The following is an 8,942-nucleotide window of genomic DNA, read 5'->3' as shown; positions in this document are numbered from 1 at the left end:
TTCATCGCTCTCAAATGATATATGTTTTCTATAGATGATTTATATTTTCTACATGCACATCTTTTCAGAACAAGCATATTTCCATGTAGGTTAAGGGTCTGAGGTTCTTTGAGTGTTTGATCTCATGAAACAACTAGAACTAAAATTTGTCAGATTTTATAATTGTACAAACTGCCCTGATTGGCATGTATGCAAAATCTGGAAGCATAGACAATGTACGCGAACTGTTTGACGAAATGCCTAAAAGAAATATAGCTTCATTATTTCACAAATTCATCAAAGAAATGTAGTTTCACACATGCACAAAGTGGATCTTTTTAAAAGACTTCTAAAACATTCAAGCAAATGCAATTATCAGGTGCAGAGCCAAATTTCACACCTTTTCCAGTGTCATCCATGCCTGTGCTAGAGTAGGAATTTTTGAATTTGGTATGGATATCCATCAAAGCACAATGGAAAGGGGCCTTTAGTAAGATATTATAGTTGGAAATGCTCTTATCGATATGTATGAAAAGCATGGAAGCATGTAACAGACAAGTGAATTGTTTGATAAAGTGCCACAAAGAGCTGTCATCTCATTGATTGCAATGCACACAAAATGGATGTGTAGAAAAAGAATTAGAAAAATTTAGTCAAATGCAATTGGCAAGTGTAAAGCTAAATTCTAAGAATGAAAAAATACAGACGTATTTTCCATGGACTTTTACATCACTTGTTCAGCAAACAAAAATCTGTGGAAAAAAATGTGACCAATAGAGAAACATTAAATGTATCAAAACAATTTCAACATTAATTACCCTTCCAAACCAAAACTATTTCTCCTCTCAGGGTATGAAGAATGTCATAGCTTTTAGCAGTCGATGTGGTTGTCATTTGTACTATATTTGATTTTCTTAAAATATGGAAAGAGATCTCATCATCCAGCTATTATAGCTGACTGCATACATTCTTATAAGCTTCTTTTAAACACTAAAATTCTTGTTTATTTCTTTCTCTACTTTGGTCCAACCTATATTGAAGAAGCTTCTTTCTTGAATTTTCAAATAAACTGCAGTCTTCCTTAGAACATTTGTGGATTAATCATCTATTTGCACTACACCTAGACCACTAGAACTAACATCTTGGTCTGCTACAACACTTGAATTTCAATTTTTACATTGTACATAGTCTTTTGGCTAGAGGATGTGAAAATGAGTATATCTAGTTCAGCTATCACCTTAATTCCAAAGGGTGCATCAATTTTTGGTTTGGTAAGTAGATCCAAGCTTAATGACCATATTTGTTGTTATCTATGGCAAGAATCTTCAGTCAAATTATAATTATCATAGTTATAAATGGGCAATATAAAAAATATGAAGTTGTGAACTATGGCTTTCTTTTGGAGCTCATGTATGGAGTAAGTAGAAAGTAGGAGAAGAGATGATAGATTTGGATAAGTGATTGGTTAAAACAAGGGAAATTTTCAAAAAATGAAGAGTAACATCTCATGATAGGTGCAGAGGAGAAAAATAAACATACAACAGTGGGAATGTTTCCTCTCATACCTAATACTGGTCATACTGGAACCAGATATTGTAAAAAATTTGAAAGGTATGAAGAAACCAAAACTAATGGTCAAGATCATAAAGATTAAGGTCTAAATGACTAAGAAATCTAAGATGAAAAACTCAGCTCTGCTTACATAAAAGATTGTAGATACCATTTCACCAATCACCAATGAGCAAATAATAAAATTGAGATTACAAACACTTTGATAAATTATCTAAAATGTTATCTAGGACCAAATAAACTTAAGCCATGGGAATGTATTCCCACAAATAAGTAGTTACGACTAAAACCACATTCACACCAATAGTGAATAGCTTAATTCAACTCCTATTTACTAACAACCAAGATCTCTCAAAATGTAAAGCCAAAGGAATCAAAGCCAGAAAAATCTAACAAACTACAGTGTCAAACAAAACTCGCAGAGTCAGAAATGGTTATACATAGGTGTTTATTGAAATAATATTCTACTTGCAATGGATGATGAACTTTACAAATATTGAGGTTCATTACCAATATTTGATGAAGCTTTCGTACTTTGAGGATCATATTCAACTAAAGAATATCCAAACAGACTTTTTTTGATCTTTCAATTCAAGAAAATGAGAGAGAAAGAGAAAGGTTCCTTATTCCAACTTACATGGATGGCATGCCAACCATAGGAACCCAGATCATGGACGAGGTGGGCACGTGATCATCACCAAAGAACATGTCTCCCTCGTTTTTCGCTCCTCCAACAATACAAATACCAATGAAATTCTTGATGAGACCTTGTTTTTCCCATTGAGATGGAAGACTTGTTGTACCCCCGCTCAGACCCAAAACACCATCTGTGGTTTGTGGCTATTTTAAAGACCCGGCTTGGTCATATCCACATCTATACCACAAGAGAATTGAAGTCATTGATACCCTAAACGTCTTTTACATAACCTTTATTTTCTTGCAATCAAGTAAGTGAAGAAGGTCATATCACCTCAAATGCGTAATCTGGTTAGACTCATCATAAATTATGACAACAAATGTAACATCTGAAATTCTCGGGTCTAAATTAACATCTAACATACAGTTATAACATCAATTTCATACGAAGACAGTTACATCATTCATGTTCATGTGTATAAGATTTACCATTAAAATCAGCTAAACAAAATTTCTTAACTAAAAACTTGGAATACTATCAAATGAAATTACTTCAGAAATTGAAAATCACATACCTCAGAGAACTGAGACCGAAAATCAAACTAGGGATGCTCCTGCAACCACCTAGGTTAGTCTAGAAATACACTATAACAATTTCACAAATCAACTATCATCTAAAATCCGCTATCTCAAAAACATATGATGATTACAATTAAATACCACTATAATTAACATTAGGGCATCACAAACCACAGTATCAATTTAGGGCATCAATTACCATCGGTTCATTTAGGGCTTCTGATACTGCTATATCACTTAGGGCTTCTGCGTCCACAGATTCAATTTAGGGCTTCTGCTACCACAGATTCAATTTAGGACTTCAGATTCCTTTCCTTCCAGTTGCTTAACTATGACAATAACTCAAGGTTAGAAATATACTTATATTTGATATGAAAAACAATCCACGATTCTATAACGGTAACAATAAATTAACTGAATTTAATCTTACCTCCACATAACTAAAAATGATAATACCTATTTTCGATTAACAATTGAATGCATAGCTTATATCTGTCTGACACAAATCTGACATCTTGAGAAAGATGAAGCATTTTTAGGGGCTTAACCACCCAACCTCAGACCATAATATATCCCCACACAATCTCTAACGAGAAAGGCCCTCCCTACTCGGAATTGACAGGGAACATCTTACCATCCACTGGGCATCATGATATAAAACACGCCATACGACTTGGTAGCAGGAGATCACCTTAACAGGAATATGCATGAGCTATTAATTAATTCATATTATATGATAAATATTGAAATGCCAAAAATGATACTGGTTCATATTATTGATGATTCCTTTTCTACACCTCATCACCCATCTTCTCGGCTACACAGCTGGGTGAGTCCCGGGTATTCGAAATTCCCAGAGCAGACGACTCTATCAATTAATCAAGAAGATTACATACAATCATTATTTCACATTCTATGATTATCTTTTTTAAAGATCTCAAAATTGACAACATTTTTCTTGAGTGAAACATACATGAATTAATGTTTTTTTTTAAAAAATCGTGTTATTGTCTTATTCTGATGACATTCGTGTTTATTGTAGATTCTCTGCACCTCCTCACCTTTTTTAGGCCAACAAGCCGGTGACTCCTTGGTGCTAACAAATTAAATTACTGTGATACTTCACACCTTCTTTGCCATATTCTGGCATTTCGCCTAGTGAATTCCTTGGTGTATTGTATTCGATATCTCATTATCACCTATTTGTATTATATCATGTTGTATTTAATATCCAACTAGATGATAATCTTCTTAGTCATTGAACTTAAATGATTTAGAGAATTCTTACTCAAATATGTATAAGGATAAAGAAAAACCATCAATCTTATATTAAGCAGTGTATGTTATTACAAAAAAGAGAAATCATTACTCCCCTTATTGACTACGACAGATTGCAAATAATTATATTCAAATAACCCCAAAAAGATTACAACAGACTTAATAATGGAAAAAATGGCAGGCTATATTCAAAACGGGTTTTATTTCCACTTGCTAATGCTAAAGAATTCTTTATCAAAATTGTTGTCTCATAGGTCATATCCTGCATTCTTATCATAAAAAGAAAGTAAAATGGTTATACAAGTTTACCAATAGCTTACGTGGCTCACTATCACCAAACAATGAGATCGGCTTGTGCTTGAATTAAATCCGCCAATCTGCTCTGCAATTCGTGGTGGTTGATATTGTTTCGAATTGTAATTCGAACAATATCATAAAGTACAACTATTAAGTTATTAAATGATAATGGTGCCAAATTATTATTTTTATATTTAAATGCACATAGTTAAATATTTTATTAAAAATAATATGACGAAAGATAAATTAAAATCCTTTAAGATACGTTTTATATTTCAACACAATTATTTTTAATTAAATTATTTAATAACTCATGCCAGTCCCGCAGATGTATTCTGGCTAGGTCATTTACCCATCTGCCGAGTGATGGTGATGCCCTACCTAATTCTTTTCTGACAATGCTTTCACCCCTTCGACATGCTTCCTACAAGGAAATTCTTCGTAATTAATTTATATATTATTTAATCATAAATAATCATAACAGTTAACCTTTCATCTTAATTCCATGAATCCGTGATTAACGATCAACTAACATGTCATCTTCACTTGAAATCATAACGACCAACTATCTTACCATTTCGCTACATTATAGCAAATTAAACTGCCAATTGACTGCATGTGAACCTCGACGGCTATATTTCAAGCTAGGTCAAAAATTGGGAAGTAACAACAAACGAGTTTGGCATTATATTCTAGATAATAGGTATGTTGAATTTGTAGCCATGTGCAAAATTTGTGTCAAGTTTCAAATGAAATTGTACCTTGCCAGTGTCCTATACATTTAATGTGTCTGTTTCTCATGGTATTTGAGGTTATTAGCTCCTCTAATTTATGATTTGTCTCAATTTGTTTGCACTCTTTTTGAAAAGGGTGAAAAGAAAAGGAAAATACATAAGTAGGCCTGAGGACACTGGAATTGGTGAGCTTTACAATGAAATTGTCCCTCATAAGAAATCACATGGAAGACCCCCCATCAGCATATTTAATCTCGTAATCACATTGCTGATTAGAACTCCGATAGTCATATATTCCACAGTTCATCGCCTGCACAGCTATACAAAGGGGGTCATTGCATGGTACCAATAAGCACTGATTTGGTTTGTATAATTGATGGAATGTCTACAGAAAACCAAAGTAACCATTTGAATCAGAGACTGAAAACCATAAATCATATTTATGCCCACTATGGACTGCTACAAGACACCTAAGAATCCAAGGCCTCCAAAAGCACTAAACTAGCCATAGAATACATGCAACATTTATGTAATTGGGTACAAAAATAACATATGGGTTTCAATTGTCAATTGCCTTGGTACAACTTCAGCAAGGGGCGTCACATTGAAGCCATGTTAAATCACTGCTAGTGTCTACATCCAAAAAATATTCCTTTGGGGGGTTACCAATACATGCAACCACATAGTAAATCTTGCAATTCAATTTGCATATTCATTAACTTCCAATTTAAATTCTAGAATAAAAATTAAAATTTGTGGGCTCATTTTTTTTGTTACCCATCTGGAAAAACGTCGCCTTGCACATTGAATATGGTCTTCATTGTTGCCTGCAATCTCCCAATTCTCTAGGTCTCCTGTTCAACTGATGAGGAAACCTCGGATTGCTCATTCTTGGGATAAACTAGAAATACATTTGCTGCTACTAAAGACATAGAGATGCTTATGCTCAAGATTATCAACACAAAGGCACTCGAGAAGGGTTTCAGACACACCAGTTGAGGAGAGCGGTCATTTTGCTCTTACCATTGTTAGTAGTAAATCTTTCGGTGACCCCAATGCTAATCTCCATTTCCAACTATTGTTGGCAAGAGATAACAGTGCACCACAAAAACAAGATGGGGTTGTCAAGCAGTTATGTGGCTTTGACCTTTGCAACCAAGGTGACCATCTACAAGAAACACTGTGGTGGGATTAGGCATGGACAACATAGGCGTCGTGTTCTGACCTGGGTCATTCCAACTTCGACCAACTGGCAGCATAGATTTCGATTAATTTCCACGTGCCCAACACCTGAACAATGGATTCTGACTTGGATGAGACAATTCTTGTTCAAGAATCTCATAGTAAATAGTCTAATTGGCTAAAAATATTAATTTATAATAGGAATAACTAGCACTTGTACCCCTAACATTCAAGAGTGTTGGTGTAAATACGTATTTACTATTTACACTTACTTAAGTTTACTTAGGTTAATGCATAATATTATTATTTTGCATTATTTTATTATTTTATTTTGTGAGACACTTAGGAGTTTGCACACCTTTTTGAGTTGTCATGTTGACAACACAGAAGTATGCAACTCTATTTTAGCACATGGTGTCTACAACACTAATTTGTGTGTCACACCCTTGTAGGCTTATCCTCTCATCACTGCACTTACTTTTGTGCTTAATGGAGGATAACCCATATCTGGTGGACATGTGCCTAGTTATATGACATATCATAGTGCTGATTTCAAAGCATTCTAGATGTATCTCAAAGGCCTTTATATATAGGCACTCCTAGTGTACTTTTACAATGCATATTGAATGAATATATCATCATTCTGATCATACTCTCTTTCTAGTTTATAATTGTGCTTGTGTTTGAATTCTTAGTTCCTGGGTGAATTTTGCCCTTAGGCAAATTCTTACATGGTATCAAAGCTTGGAGATTTTCTCATCGCATAGCCATTCAAGACCATTGTTGCTTAAGCACCTCAGCCCGAATCCAGAGTATTGCTAAAATTGGGAGCGTCTAGAGCCAGATCGAACCTCGCCATTACGTCTGGAACGATGATGCAGTGAAAATTGACTATAAACTCAGCTACATTGGCCCAAAGTCAACCATGAGGCAAAAAAAATTTGCAAATCGAAACCCGGAGGCCCTAATTTGCAGTTTGGGTATTATTATTTTTTGTAGATTTTATTAATTTTTGAATTTGCATTTTTTATTTATCTGCAATTTCGGAGGTTTAATTATTTCGCAGGTTTCATTTTTAATTATGCAGGCATTTATTCCAACTCTACGAACTGGAATCACCATGGTGAGGAAATCGTACAAATCTGTAAATAATCAACAATTCTAGCGTGGCCCAATCCACCGGCCACACATTCTCAGTGGCCTTTTTGTAATACACCCCGCGGGGGTTTGTATTTACATAGCACTCAAAACGCATATGGCATGAATGTGGAATTTTTTAAAATCCTAGCGGCAGCATTGATCTCCCCGACAACCTGCATTTTCAAACCCAACGATGTTGACTTCCATTCTCAACACTCGCAAGTTTCCAAACTCTGGCATTGTTGAATGTTTCCGGCAATGGGACTTGCGTAGTAACAGTTCCCGTTCACGGCGACTGTTTCGCGAGTATAAAAATTTTGGGTAGTGCGTCACAGATTCCGTTGGCAACATCATTCCTACCGGTGACGATCTGAATTTGGCTAGAAGTTTAAAACCCTGGACCTGCATTCTCCTGCTTGCATCCATTTTTTGGACTCTGCTTATTAAAAACCCGGTGTTGACATTTTTTTCGTCAACCACAATTCCAGTGCCACATTTGCAGTACGAACCTGCACTCAACGTTTGTAGGGATAGACACCTATCTCTATCAGAGCCCAGCAGACCTGCAGTAAAACACAGTCCACATTGTCCATCGTACAGCTCCACGTAGACTCCAGCTTGTAGCACTACATAAGCCAATAGCAAGCGCATGCCCAGTCAGTGACAGCAAGACCTGACACACAAGCAAGACAACCACGTAGGACACAATGACAACTAAAGACACATCATCCTCAACAGCAAATTTTTTTTGCCACATCAATGTATGGTATTTGAGACGTGTCATTCTGTACAGTAGTGACAACCCGTCATCTGCTACGTCAGCAGGGGATTTTTTGCTAATGTCAATAGAGCATTGTGTTAAAATTGACGATCGTCTGACCATCATTCCCAGGCCTTTTTCAACTGCTTCGATGGTTGTTTGACCATCAAATTTAAGATCGTAGTTTTCTTGCCAAACCCCTCTCCAGATTGCTTTTCAATTTGGCAGCCTAACTTTGTGAGCCCATAACTTGAACATCCGACCTCCGATTCAAGTGCAATTGTTTTTGAAATTGGGTAGAATTTCTTGAATTTTCTAGTGGTGTTGTTTTCTGGTTTTGGTTCAAAGATTTTGCAGAAATTGCATTTTTTGGCAACTGTACTTGCATAATCCTACATTTTGCAACTTCAAACGCTCCATACAAGCACATCTGGTCACTTTTTCAGGTTCTATTTTTTTTGAAAGTGTGTTATTTTTCATCTAATTTCCAAATCGGAAGTCAGATTCTAAAGTTGTGTGGACAAAATTCTCACTTTTAGAACTAGGGCTTTTTCTGCATTGTAAACCTTTGATTACTTTTCAAAATTGTTGTAAATATGAGCTACAGTGTTGAGTGATAGATTTGGGCCTCAAAAGGTAGTTGTAAAAGCAAAATCAAAAAGTCCACTTTGTTCATTTTGACAAGTGGCCCATTGTACACACACTACTTATAAAGTGTCAAAAGCATCTTTTTTGGGGGTGTCTTTTGATTGAATGAAAAGAGGGGTGTGTATTGTGTTCTTGTGTCT

At 35.5% G+C, this 8,942-nt stretch overlaps 1 pseudogene; it reads right to left on the bottom strand.

Moving 5' to 3' along the window:
* Window positions 1–2,181: 2,181 nt before the first annotated feature.
* On the bottom strand, window positions 2,182–5,893 carry LOC149574773 (aspartic proteinase Asp1-like; annotated as a pseudogene).
* Between the last annotated feature and the right edge of the window lie 3,049 nt (window positions 5,894–8,942).

The sequence above is a fragment of the Cupressus sempervirens genome, chromosome 2 (assembly GCF_028749045.1).
Source record: "Cupressus sempervirens isolate cs-2001-9-10 chromosome 2, ASM2874904v1, whole genome shotgun sequence".
Lineage (NCBI taxonomy): Eukaryota > Viridiplantae > Streptophyta > Pinopsida > Cupressales > Cupressaceae > Cupressus > Cupressus sempervirens.
This window is presented reverse-complemented; position numbering and strand designations above follow the sequence as displayed.